A 14939-nucleotide genomic window follows, 5' to 3' on the forward strand; every position below is an offset into this window, starting at 1 on the left:
ATTTCAGGAAAACAGCCGAAAGTGCATCCATTTTACAACCATTTTCGATAGTTTTCTGCACATACGTTTCGGATGAATACTTTAGTGGGAGAACTGATCTGAAAAACGGCCGAAAACAAAATCGGAAAACGGATGAAACATCAGCCTTTTATAAAAAATTGTTTCCATTTTCGGATACGGTTCCGGATATTTTGCTGGCTGGGATGTTGAAAGAGAAACCCAGCCAACAAAGAAACGTAAATTTTGCCGACAGTGCAGTTTAGTTCAATTTTCCGTATCCGAAAACGCATACAAAAAACTCCTACAGTTATCATCAACTTTCGTATCCGGAAAACGTTCGAAAAAGATGATGTCATTTGAAAGCAATAATTGTATTTTATTTTCTCAAGGTAAACATTTGAAAGCATGCATGCATCGTCGGCAGTGGCTGAGCGTACAGAGGAGTGTGCCGCTATTTGTTAGCTTCCAGAAGGTGCAGGGTTCGAATTCCGTCAGGCTCTTCCTAATTTTATTTTATTTCTTTTGAACCATGAAAAAGTATCTGTGAAGTGCAGAAGGAAAGCGTATTGAAGAGACGAACAGTTGGTATCCAGTTTAGGCCAGTTGGTAATTAGTCTTTGGGGACCAGTTGGTACACAGTCTTAGACCAGTCAAGACCCAGTTGGGATACTTTAGTACCCTTTGGGGCCCACTTGGTTGATTTGAGCTCCAGTGGTAGTGGTTGTTGTTGTTTCCGACCGGGTGGGTGTATGATGTATTTTGGAACAAATTTCCGTCATCCCTTGTCAAATTTGGTATGTAGACCCCTTTTAAGGTGTTTTTAACGTGTTTTTGGACGCTGGGAGTGCCGTATTAATATGTGTAAGCAGCAATCTATTAATATCGTTGAATTATTTTAATATCTAATGAAAAATGTTATACAGACAAGACTAAAAAGAAGAAAACAAATAAAATAAAATAAAAACTTTTTAATATCCCACGCTTTTATAAATGGACTAAAAAGGAGAAAATAATATTTCTGAAGCCTAGGCCTAAAAAATTTCGTTTGATAGCTTTTGATTTTGAAATTTTAGCAAAAGTCATTATAAACCATTTATGAGATTGAAAATGAAAAGCGTGGGCGATGTAATACACTTGAACTGATATGAAAAGTAATATATGTATGTATGTGGGCAGGGCCGTAGCCAGGATTTTTTTTCGGGCGGGGTTCGGGCAAAATATTATTATTTTTTTTCACTTTTAATTCAACATATTTTGATTAAAAGAAAAATACTGATAAAAATAAAATATTTCACACAAACAACAAAAAATATAATCGATAATCGCATGAGGCTATTGCCTGAAAATTTTAAAATGCACTTAGTGGCATTGTGCTACTATGATAGACGGCGAGTAATCATAGTCAACTTATGTACAGTAGACTGCATCACTCCCCATACAAAAGATAAAAAAGCGGTACTGTTTTTCCACTGGAATTATAAAATCTATTATATGTTAAGACTTCCGCCAAAATATCACGCAAAAATATTAACATTACGTGAGCTGCACCGATTTGAAAATATCTCCAAAAATTTAGTTTTTTATTAATAAAAACAGTTCTTTTAATATTTTTTTCAAAAATGACCTCAGATGACTGAACAGTTTAAGCTTAAAAAGTTTGCATAAAAATATTAAAAAAAAAGAAATTTACGGAATCATAATAATCAGATTTTTGATGCTGTTTTTGCAGTCTTTTCAAAGACTGGTTTAAGAAAAGCTTGAATAACTCAGCCAAAACCTTACCAATTTAGACTTATGAGGTATCATTGGTATGGTATTTTCTCACCCTCATTTCTTTGCGAATAAGCTCATTCAAAGTATGAAAGAGGAAGGTAAGATAAACGAATGTCATTCCATGTTGAACTAAGATGCGTTGGTATGGAATAAAGAAAAAATTGGGACGTGAATGAGTTTTTTGCAAAGAAATAAAAAGTGTGAGAAAATACTTTACCACTGATCCTCATAAGTCTATATCGGTAAAGTTTTGGAGAAGTTATTCAGGATTTTCTTAAATAAATCTTTGAAAAACGAAAAATCCACATGCTGCAACCCTTGCGGAAACATGTGCAGCATTGCCAGCTATCAGTTGGTTTTCGAAGATAGCTGAATGAAGGAAAACAATGTGGAAAGGAATTGAAAAACACTCATCATGAGCTTGTTTATTGTAGAATTGGTTAATTTTACATAATTTGAGGAAAATTATGGATTCTGATGCATTTGCAATTATAGCAGAGGAGTAAAAGGGCGCTATGGCAATGGATTCACAAAGGCATGCGGAGCTGTCAGGCATAGTAGCCGTGGGCGCGTTTATGTCAGCTTCTGGTTGAATTGTGGAACCACAAGCCAGAACTCCTCCTATGTCTGAAGCACTGGTTCTCAATCCAGTTAATGCAATAACAGCTTCTTCCAAGCCATTGAAAACATGCACTTTGTTACGTCCACCACCTGTTGCGATTGATTTTGCCTTTGCCCGCGCTTAGGGAGTATAACGCTTACTAAGTAGAATTCTCCTTTCTGTGTTGCGGGGAAGAGGGGCTTCCGCGTGTCAAAGGTATACAACATTTACTGTGCATATCACTCCGGCTACGCCGTCCACAGTATTTTTGCGCAGAACCCACGTCGAAACTTGCAAAAAAGTGCATAGTGCAAACCGAGTTTATTAATAAGCTAGTGGTAGGAAATTTGAAACATTTACATATCTTAAGTAAAATTTGAATCCTTTAATTACACGTGTATGTTAAAGTTTTTGGATTCGGGTTATGCGTTTGGACACAACAACCGAAAATCATTGTACAAATAACTAAACCGGACCCGAAAATCATTGTACAAATAACTAAACAGGACCCAAGTTTCTCGATAAGGGGCAACAAAGATTCGTTTTTGCTCGTTTATATAAAGCAGTGGATAAAAATATTCGTATATACGAAAGGCAAATTTATCAGTTTAAATGAACACCAACAATATTTCTTGCAAACACACATCGTTTTACGTCGTTTATTTCGCCGACGACACAGAATTGTTTTCGTACAAAACTACGCAAAAAAGCTTACTCGTTCGTTTTTAAGCATGCCATTGTTACGAATTTCGAAAATTCGAAAATACGATTCGGATTGCAGCATACTATTTCTACGATTCGTAGCAAAATCCGAATACGAAAGATTTACAGAATAGGGGTGTTTATATATTTCCAAAATATTTTGGTAGTAGTCTTAAAATATACTAGGTTTGGATGCAGTCTAATGTATCTACAGTAGTCGAAAAAATTATAGCCGCACGAAATTTTCACAAGTTATATTAAATTTTTTTTTTGTTTTTTAATTTGGGGTAGTTTTTTATAGTTTATTCTTTAAAAACATCCGTATAAATACAGGTTTAAAGTCAGTGTCACACGATTGGGTATTTGCCAAAATTTGGTGCAAATCGTATACCAAATATTTTTCCTTATCCCAATCACGAAAAATTAATTTGTTGAAATTTTTCAATAGAACATCGCTGTATTGTACCAATCTTTTGACTACAAAAAAAATTTTCCATTTTTTATTTTGTACCAATAGCCGAATATAAAAATGTACTACTCTGTACAAATGTATCAATCGAGAGCCACTGCCTTAAGAATTTATGCAATTTAAAAACAAAATTTTTAATTAGACTCTCAATATGCGGTTTTGTAGCCCATTGAATTTTAGTAGAATAGAGTAAAAGTTTCAAATGGCTAAAAACTAAAACGAAAGTTTGTTGAATTTTATTTTTAATACTGCACAAATTTGGAAACTTGGATTTACGCTGGTTTTTTAAAGAATGAACTATATTTTTATAAAAAAAATAACCAACACATACAGACTGAGAAATATTATTTTCTGCTTTTTAGTCCATTTATACCACATATTAAAAAGTTGTATTTTAATTTTATTTATTATCTTTTGTGTTTGACGTGTCTCCCCTATTTACCAAAAAAGAACAGTCCAACGTAGAATACGTGGTATGGTTAAGAGAACATCCAAGTCAAAAACGAAAGCACACACTAAGAAAAAATATCGATAACAAAAGCGATAATAATATCGATAGCAAAATCGATAACAAAATCGATAAAAACATCGATAACAAAATCGATAAAAATTTCGATAACAAAATCGATAACAAGATCGATAAAAAAATCAATAAAAATGTCTATAACAAAATCGATTACAAAATTGATAAAAAAAAACCAATTAAAGTATCGATAACAAAATCGATAAAAATATCGTTTATTATGTCGATAAGTTCTGAAAATATCGATAGCAAAATTAATAACAATATTGATAAAAATTTCGATAACAAAATTGATAAAAATATGGATAAAAAACCGATAAAATATCGATTATTATATCGATAAGTCCTGAGAATTCCGAGAATCCCTAAAATCCCGAAATAGTCACGAGACTAAGTCTCTGTCTATATTCTTTTCTCTATAATAATATCGAGCCCTAACCGCCAAAATAACGTAAGCGACATTATTTTCAATATTTTCTTTTTGATGCAGAAATGCATCTAGATGCTCTAGGAATATTTCTGCATCCAAAAGAAAATTTTGAAAAAAAATGTCGCTTACGCTATTTTGGCCGTTAGGGCTCGATATCTTCATCTTTACTGTTATCGGTATCCTCATCCTCATATTTTTCTTTATATTTATCTTTGTTTTTACTTTTATGTTCATCATATTCTTCTTCTGCATATTCCCCTTCACCTTTGCCCTTTCTAAATAATGCGCCATCTGTTATTCAAAAGCCGAAATATCTACACACAGATACTTTTTGCCTCCTTCTCTCACTTCCAGCGCATGCACGTGTTTGCAAAAGGATGACGAAGTGATTTTGAATAGAAAATCATTTATGCTCATATATTTGAATAAAATAAACACACTTAGAAGATATCAACTATACTTACGGTGACCATATTAACCAACGTAAAATAAAGGGCTTTTTCTCAAAATGGGAATACGTACATGCAACTTGTATGATAAGAGTGCCTTACCCATGTCGTAATTTAAATCAAATATTTACCAGTTAATTATATTATTTAATTGTACAAGTTCCCTGCTACAGCGAAAAATTAAGTCAAATCCTTTTCAAGGACTTCGCCATCCTTTGCTACCAAAATGTGTTTACCATAATTCATACTGTACGACGAAGCCAGCACACAGTGGTTCAAAATTGGAATTTAATGTTCTTAATGCACCGGAGCCTTAATTTTTCAACCAATTTTTAACTAAAAAGCAAAACAAAAAAAATAATTTTGGTGCCCATTTTTTTATAACATTTAAAACTTTTTTTTGTATTTTTCTTTTTGTTTTCAACTAGTTTTTGTTTTGTAACATTTATTTACTGGAACAGGAGAATACATTTTCTTCAAAATTGCTACTTTTTGTGCATTTTGCACAAAACAATTTAATGTAATCAAATAAAAATACATAAATCAGGCTCTTTTGCAAATATTGTAAGCTTTCATAAAAAAAAAAATAAACATTATCCAAAGGAAGTGACAAATTGCGGCTCCAGTGAATTACGAACACTAAATGCTAGTTTTAAACCACTGTGCAGCAGGGGGTTTATTGTTCTCTTTCAATGGAACTGGAAACTCAGCGTACAACACGGTCCTGGGCACAACTTTCCCTGTGCTTTATAGATTGAATAAAGATAACTGATTAAATAGAAACCCTTAAGAGGGGTGCGAAACAAACTGGTGAAGGTTTTCATTATATTTTATAAAGGACATTTTTATTTTTCATATTCCGCGTTTAAAAAAATTCCGCGTTCTGAAAAATGCAGAGCCGATTTAAAGGACAGTTTAAGAAATAAAGGACAAAAGGCGTCCTTTATTTTTAAAAAAATTATAAAGGACAGGGGGTTAAAATAAAGGACTGTCCTTTAAAATAAAGGACGGATGGTCACCGTAACTATACTTCCCATACACCAAACAAAAGGAAAAGACTTGAATTTTAGATTAAATAAAACAAAAACAAAATCATTCGAGCGGTTTTCGACCATTTTGGTAATAAAAAAAATATGCTGATTTTTTCAACAATTTTTTGCCTTGAAATGCTCAATATTTGTTGAACTTATATACAATTTGTACACGATAATATTTCTATTGCTCCAAAGAACCTATATCCCGAAAATGAAAGTATAACCTGCAAATCGTAAGTTGCTAGAGCACTTTAAAGGTTCAAAATAAGCCAATATTTACCGTTGTTTCTACGACTGAAACCGAATTGGTTACTTCCAAATGAATCGGTCGATAGGTTTGGAATTATATCTTTGAAACGCCATACTTTTCTTTCAAATCGCTTCATTAGTTCTCGTGCAATAAACGTTTTCGTAAAGCTCTAAAAATTACAACTAGAACATTTGAGCATAGCCTCCATATCGAAACGTAAGACGTATTCTACTTCAAAATAATCGATAGGTCAGGGTTGCATACGAAAAGTTTTCTGTTTAATACATGATTATTTTCTAACTGGGATTTCAGGGGAGAAATTTTTTATTCTTAATTACGTATTACGATCAGATCAAAAAGCGGATAAACTGGTATGCCGCTAAACAAATAAACGTAATACATATAACAATATTCTGAATTTTATAAAGAGCTGCACTCTACCGGATATCCGATCGGACATCCGAATCTAGCTCTTAAAACGTCTCTTCCCTATTTCTATTTTCGCCACTCGAGCTACAGCTTATGTTTTTCACATCCACGATTTTTTTGAGGGTATTAGTATTATTTTTTATAGTTTCATAAATTATATTATTGATAAGGATGCTGGCTATGGTTATGGCTCACTTATATTCTATGTCCTTTGTGATAACGAAAGTGCTGCCTCGTGAAATTAACTGCCCTATTCCCACACCACTGACAAAATTCAGCGGCTGACTATTGCCTTTATTACTGCGCCTAATACTATGGCGCAAATTTATTTTAAGCTGTCATATGACAATTGTCAGTTTTATTGTTATGACCTACTGAGTAAGTGACAACGGCGAAACAATGTTTATATTGTGTTTTAGGCGCAGTAATTGTGACAATAGTCATATGATGAATTTTGTCAGTGTTGTGGGAATAGGGCGGTAAAGGTCAATTAAAGGCTTCTCTTAAAGAAAAAGAAGCTCATCTCGGTAAAAATTCTCTCGATTGGTGGAAAACTTTACTAAAATACGACAAATTGGCAGATCTGGCACGTAGTATTTGAGCACTCCACCCGCCAGCGTTCCAAGTGAGCAATTGTTCAGTGCAGCCGGCCTTACATACGAGCCTCCAAGAAAGCGCCTCATGGGAGAAAAGGCAGCGAAATTGTTTCTTTTTTTACCTAAAAGATGCAGCGATTTCTATTCTCAAGTTACATACCTGATGACAGTACGAATGGCAATTATAATAGGGAGGTTTTAGTTTTTTAAACTATAATTTTTTTTTTTAATATAATATGCCCCTTTTGAACTTTGACTACTAGATTAAAACACTTTATAGGTTAAGCCCTAGTTCGCATTCGCGAATGTGAAAAATATGACATTCGAAACCCCCCTAGTCTGTACGTACTTTTATTTATTTTTTTTCAAATTTTCAGGAATTAAAGTACCAAAAAAACTAGGAAAGTTTTGTTTCAGGATGTTTCGATTCGTATGCCTTTGCGGGCGAGGCTGGTGCCTGAAATTCGAAAAAAGGCAGTTTTTTTAACTACCACATGCGCGTATCAGTAGAAGCGTTTTAAAACAAGCTATCTAACGCTGTCTTTTGCGTTTATGAAATATAAATATGTCATAACGTTATCGCCTAAAAATCGGACTGCTGAAAATATATATTTCGAAAATTTTCTCAAAAACTGGTCAGTCGATTTTATTCAAACTTTCCTCAAGTCTAGCCCAAAGCTTTAGCTTACATTTGGTGTATATCACTTGGCTTATATCTGGGAAGACTCTTGTTGTGGAGATATTACGATTCAAACTGAAAAAATTTCGCTCAAAATAGCGAAAAATGGTTAAAAGATAACATATTCGTCTAATTTGGTTACTTTAAGTTATAAACGTAACATACCCAATTTCCCGCTAAAAACTTTCCATTCCACGATGTCACCTAAACAGAAATTCCCTGCAAATCGGGGGAATTTCCCGCGAGTTGACTTCCCTGCACGCAGCGTTGCCAGGTTGCCGTTTTTAACGTCATTTAGACGTTTTTTATATTCTGTTGACGTTTGGACGTTTTTTGTGTAAGAAATGACGTTTTTTAACTTCCCAGTAATTTTTCTCTGTTACTAAATCTTGTAAGTAGAACTGATTTTGAATTATTTTCTTAATAAATCTTTGCAAGCTTTGTGTTTTGCAGCACCTGCTTCAAATATATTTATTCTTTCGACACAGATGACTTAACCCTTATTTAAGCGCATAAAGAAAATTACACAATTAGTCGCATGGGGCCCCTTATTGAAAATGTAATGAACGTAAAAAGGTTGAAATATTGCTATGTTCCTTCTTAACAGAACGTAATTTAGCATTTTCGACAACAGACCACTTAACTAAATGTTTACAAGAAGAAAAAAATATATATATTAAAAATCAACGCGATTATTTAGCACCTTAAAACTATGCCCTGGAACTTAATGGGCTATCAACCTGCATACTCAAAAAAAATCTAAAAAATCTGAATAAAAAGTTGAAAATCAAGCTGATATTTTGCCAACTTTTTATAATTTTTGCACAAAGTTTGAAATGTGGATTTATATTTTGTTTGTTATATAATGAGCTAGGCTTTTATGGAGAAATAATAAACATTAAATAAACAAAAAAGAAACAGCCGAAATCGATGACTTAATGAGCTGATCACAAGTGTATGTATAAAATGATTTTTATGTTAACGATCTCAAACCAGTTTAGAATAAATTTTAAATGTGAGCAAATGACATTTTAATATACCTTACGCACATATGTACCTTTGTATACAATGAAAGTTTAATAAGAACAATTCTTTGTGCATACATTTGAAAAAGACGTTTTTGGGTAGAAAATGACGTTTTTTCAGACCAAGAGGGACGTTTTCTCATGCCGAAGACCTGGCAACACTGCCTGCACGCAATACATAATTAAATAAATAAGAAATCTTTTTAATTTTGCTGGTTTCTTTGTTTTCTTGTACATACATAATTATACATGTATATACGCATTCAGTGTGAATGCAATGATATCGTGCGCTGGATAGTTACCAATATGCTAGGGATGCAAACGATGCCTCGATATTTTTGAAACATCGATAATATCGGTTCAAAATTCGATGTTTGCCATCGATGTTTACAATTTCCTAAAATCGCTAAATTGACGATACATCGATGCCAGTTTCAGCGATGTTTTCACATCGACTTATGCTCCCAAAATTTGTTGACTGGCCATGAATTTTATTACTTATTCTTTTGAGGAGCATTCAGAAATTCCGAGTTTACTCTTATCTTTCGATATTAAAATGCTTACTTAGTCATTAAACAAGGACCGGGATTCCGTTGAAATTTCACCGAAATTGGGCCCTGGAACTTTAGGCTCATCGAACTTACGACGGCATGCATTTCTATTCTATTTATAAGAAGGGTAAACGAGTGGTAAATAAATACAGGGAAATACATCCATATGTAAGCATGTTTCTAATTGAATTACAGAGAGTCTGAATTGAAAAGTATGAAATTTTCCTTTTAATGTGACTACAACCTAACAACTTTTGAAACATCGGAAACCATCGATATATCGATGTTTTCTGGCGATGTATTTTAGCATCGATATTAATTTTTCCGATGCATCGAAACATCGATGTATCGATGTTACTCCCCAAAATTTGCATCCCTAAACTATACCCGTACTTAGCCTACCTAAGAAGACGCTTACAGTATTTCCTACATTTGTATAAGTTAAGTTATTTTATTAAATAACGCATTTTTAAAAAAGTGTAGGGACTCGCGTCCCCACGTCTTTATTAATTGAGTCTAAACTTAGAACTGAATACAATTGGTTTCTTAACATTAAATTAAACCTACTATCGGCCATCAGTCACGTTGCACTTGCATATGCACTATTTCCGAATATTGCCCAATCGTTGTTGTGCCAATTATTATTGCTGATCGAATAACAAATTGGTTAATGCGGTGTCAGCAATTGTGCGGATGCGCGTGTGGAGTTTCTGACCGTTGGTAGAAGTCAATTCTGCAGAGCTGTTGTAAACTGTTGCGTTAACTCTTCCCCCATTAAATATGATCGTCCTCGATCATTAGTAGAATGGTAAGTTGTTGAGATTTACGTATGTTGGAATGTGGTTTGTTTCGCTTGACTGATTGACTTCCAGGCTTGTGCTGGGCTTCACTATTTCTTTTCCCACATATTGGATTTTCACGGATCGTTTCCTTAAGAAAAAAAGAAGAAGTACTATGATTATTAAGAATGCTGCCGTAGTTAGACTTCCGACAGAGAAGGTTGCCTTTTTGAGGGAATTTATTCGATGGGTATTGTTGATATGCAGGTCCTTCAAGGCTTCTAGGGAAAGTAGTTCTATGTGGTCCTTTTCCAACGGGATTGGCTGTAGTATTGCAGGGATGGTTTCGATTGGCTTTATTTCAATATTGCTGAATGTTTGACTGTTGATTTTAATTGTTAAATTGTAGAATATTATCACGTGCGTTCCGTTTACTTCTTGGGATGTCTCGTTGGCTTCTAGTTTGCCGTTGAACTGGTTTAGCAATATTACTCCTGGTTTTATTTCTTCTAGCGTAGGGACGTGATGGCCGTTGATTGTCGAACATGTTGAGTTTAAACTATTAATTATCCTAGTTACACATAAATCTTTACTTAAATCTACCAAATGAGTTTCCTTGCAAATGGTTACATCATTATAGCTTTCGCATTTATTTTTTATTCCAAACAATTCCTTTCAATATTTCATTATACTCAGTTTTAATTACAATATTGTTAATCCTTTTTACAGGTCGTATAATAATTCTTCTAAATGTTTCTTTTAATGTTAGAGGTATTTTTACCATGTATACAATCTTCATATCTTGGCTAAATACATTTACTTTTGACAGTTCTAATGCTTCTTCGGCACTTTTAAATGGTACTTCATCTTCTCTTTTACTAATTGACAATTCTACTTCTTCCTTGCTTAACATTACTGAATTTATTATATTATGCTTTGCCCATTGAACGGCATACCTTATATTAATTAGCTCTTCCTTAATTAGCCTGATTCTATTTTGCAAATTTATTAAAATTTCCGTTAGAACATTGTCGTCCTTCCTTATCGTGTTTAACATTTTGTTTACTATATAAGTTATGTTATTTATGCGTTTCTCGAATAACTGGTTAATTACTATTTGATTATTGTTGTTCTCATTTAAGCTATTTAAGTTGTTTGTTATTATATTTAAATCTTCATGATCAGGAGATCCGGCTAAGTACTTCCATGCCGTTCCCAATATATCAATTTGGGTGGTTTAATGTTTTAGGATAGGATATAGGAAGTGGTCATTAGGGATTTGGTTGGCTATATCGTTATAGGTCTCTGTCAAAAATCGTTCGTATTTTGCTAAGTCGATGAGATGAATAAGTCTGAATGTGCCTCTTGTATTTTCGCTTGTCCATTGTCTATTGTCACCAGTTGCGCTTTGTTATAGTCCAAAATTTTAACGTCCGTTAGGGAGGTTGTGATTGTGGCACAAATTATTAGAAGTCCGAAATACGCCTCTAAGGCGTTTTTATCGAGCACTACTAGCTTTTTGCTTGAGGAATTTTTGGACACGCGTCCATCTTCCCCTCTCAAAAGCGATGTCAGAGGTTTCGCTAACTTGGCGTAATCTCTGAAAAAGCGTCGATAATAGCCTGATAGACCAAGAAAAGCCCTCAAGTCCTTTAGTGTTTTTGGACATGGAAATTCTTGAATTGCTTTTACTTTAGTGGGATTAGTTTTTATGCCTGTTTGTGATACAATGAAAGCTGTCTTCTCAATGTCGGATTCCTTCAGAGGAATCTGATGGAAGCCACTCTTTACATCAAGAACAGAAAAATATGTGTTGTTTCCCAGATGCGAGATCACCTCGTTGATTTCCGGGATTGGGTATTTATCGGCTATTGTTAGGGTGTTTAATTTCCTATAATCAATTACGAGTCTGTATTTTTTTTGTCCAGACGCGTCTAACTTCTTAGGTACAACCCACACGGGCGAGTTGTAGGGGGAACGGGATGGCCTAATAATTCCATCCTTTAATAGATTTTCTATTTCTTGTTTCACAAAGTCTCTCATTGCTAGGGGGTAAGGATAATATTTGGTGTATACTGGAGTGTCTGAAGAGGTTCTAATTTCCCCTACTACAGTAGTGGTGTAGGTGAGTTTCTCATCTGGTTCGGTAAATAGGTGCGGATATTTGTTTGTGAGACGGTAAATATGTCGTTTTTGCGTTTCTGTCATGTGGTCGGTCCTTACGTCAATTTTTTTAACCGATGGTGAAGGTTGTTGTTTAATTTTTATTTTTGTGCCATTGCCAAATGTGAGGGAGTCGTCGTGGATGTTTATGGTGGCACGAAGCTCTTTAAGACTATCGTTTCCAATTATGCCGTTAAAGGATTTTAGGGTGGGGAGCAAAAAGAGTTTTAAATTCGTGTCCTTTCTGCCGAATAGATTAATAACTGTGTGGTGGGTAATTTGTATCTGTCCGGCTATGGAATTAGCAAAAAATGGTTGGTCATTGGGAATTCTTTTTGACACGAGGCAGGGTTGGATGTAATTTTTGCTCGAACCGGTATCGATGAGCATTTTCAGAATTTTTCCGTTCTTCGTTCTGCACTCTACATACGGCAACGAAGAACTGTTCATTCTAAAAGATGAATATCGATATGGTCTTGAACGTCTTGTGATGGATTTTGTTCAGCGTATTCCTGAACTGATTGTCCACCTTCTTCTTTGGCAATTTCTGCTTCATACTCTTCCGCTGTTGGATACCAATCCTGTTGATCTTGCGGATAATATTGGTCTTGTTGGTCCTGTAAATAGTATTGGTCTTCTTGAGTACCTGCCTCAATGTGGAAGTTCCTCTGTTGCTTCAGAGGCACTTGTTGGGAAAAGTTGGATGGTCTTTTCCCGGCCTGGTTATTAAGTGGTGGCCTATTCATGTAGTTGACCGCTTTTGAATGCAAGGAGCGGTCGACATCCATTGGCTCTGGACGTGGAAGTTGCGTCTTAGCGGGGGGTTGAGCCGGAGGCCTATAATTTGGCGAATTACGGTAATTAAGAGTAGGTTGTGGGCGTTGGTGAGCCATAAAATTATATGGAGGCACGTATGGTCTTGGAATGTACGCCAGTTGTGGGTAGAATTCATTACTTATTTTTCTGGGTGGAAGATCTTGGGTTTTCTTAACTTGGCCATTATTATTCAGCGCGTAGTTTGAACGGAAGTTTTGGTTCTCCAGTTTTAAGCATAAGTGGAGAGCCTGAGGAAGATCTACCGGTTCTCTCATGCCAAGAAGTCTCGGCAAGTCACCGTTTAGTCCTCGAATAAAGGTGTCGAGGGCTTTGTCCCGGTAGGTCCGTGTAAGCAAATGCATGGATTCTGTACCTACTTCCATACATCCGAGTTTGTTGAGAATAAGTGACAGGTGTGAATACACCCTTTGGTAAAATTCTTGAATAGTGAGGTTGCCCTGCACTAATGCGGTCATCTGGTACTCTAGAGTTCCCAAATCTCGTTTATCTGCGTAGTGGAGGGTAAGGCATCTCGAAATAGCCTTCCAATCCAGCGGTGTATTATAAGATTCTAGGGAAATATCGGCGTTGCCCACGATTTTATTTCGTATAACATTAAGGATGCCATAATATTTTGGCGTTCCTTTTTGTGGCTCGTAGATCTGCAATATTCTATCTACGCTTTTTTTCCAGGAGTTAAACTCTCCCGGATTGCCTGAGAATTCCCGTAGGCATCTTACAACGTCCGGAATTTTGTCTAGTTCCTTCGCTAGGGTCGAGTCTAAGGTCACGTCCGTAATACTTGTAAAATTTGCATTGGGGTTGAGGGCGGCTTGCACTAGGTTTCGTCCTTCTTGTCTTAATATATTAGTCACCACGCCAGTTATTATATTCGTTAGTTGTTCCATATTAATTTCGTTAGGGTTATGGGTAACTGGTTGGGAAGGGGCTGTGGGAGTCGTATTTAGCAATGGGGGTCGGACGAGGTTATTAGGATTTGCCATAACTAATTTTTATTTATTTTATTAATGTGTCCTTATCCTCTGGAGTGTCCCTTTGGTGGTGAATCGCAGAGTTGGACTGTTGTTATAAGCTGGAGGGTCCCCCCGAAGCTTTAGATTTTTATCAGTTATTGGCTGTACAAGCCTTAGTTATTTTTTTTTTGTAGTTTAAAATTCTCTGGAGGGTCCCTTGGGTGGTGAATCGCAGAGATTTTTTTTTTATAAGCTGGAGGGTCCCCCGAAGGTGGTGAATCGCAGCTTTCGATTTGTATCAGTTATTGGCTGTACAAGCCCGATATTATTTAGATATTATTTAGGGTAAGTAAACTTCAACAAAGTTTTAATCTGAAATGAATTGATTGCAGTTCGAAAATGTTCTCCTTTTCCTTTTTCACTTCTCACTCTTATATTATAAAATTTTTTTGAATATTTTCATGTGTAGATTGCGAGAAAAAAAAAAATTCTTCAAATATATTGTTAAATTTCTCTTTAAAATTTACTTTAATTATTTTCGTTTGCAAAAGTTTATGATTTTATTAATTTTCTTTTTTCAAATTCCTTAAAATTTTTTTTCAATACTTAATTATTAATCAACTTGTTTTAATTCTTACTTCTTAGCACGTCCTGGCGACGGGGTAGATGTCCTTTTCGCTGCTCTACTCGGGTACC

At 35.0% G+C, this 14939-nt stretch overlaps 1 protein-coding gene and 1 long non-coding RNA gene across 2 annotated transcripts in view; both read right to left on the reverse strand.

The window, feature by feature from the left end:
- LOC118749465 (synaptotagmin-5-like) overlaps window positions 1-14939 on the reverse strand; it is a 159200-nt gene that overhangs the window by 43362 nt on the left and 100899 nt on the right. The gene's annotated exons all lie outside the window — the stretch shown is intronic.
- Window positions 9179-14939, reverse strand: part of LOC118749466 — a 69191-nt gene continuing 63430 nt past the window's right edge. The window contains exon 3 of the long non-coding RNA XR_004994223.1: window positions 9179-10276. This is a non-coding gene — a long non-coding RNA (uncharacterized LOC118749466). The remainder of the gene's footprint in view (window positions 10277-14939) is intronic.

The sequence above is a fragment of the Rhagoletis pomonella genome, unplaced genomic scaffold (assembly GCF_013731165.1).
Source record: "Rhagoletis pomonella isolate Grant_MI unplaced genomic scaffold, Rhpom_1.0 Rhpom_scaffold_00016, whole genome shotgun sequence".
NCBI lineage: Eukaryota > Metazoa > Arthropoda > Insecta > Diptera > Tephritidae > Rhagoletis > Rhagoletis pomonella.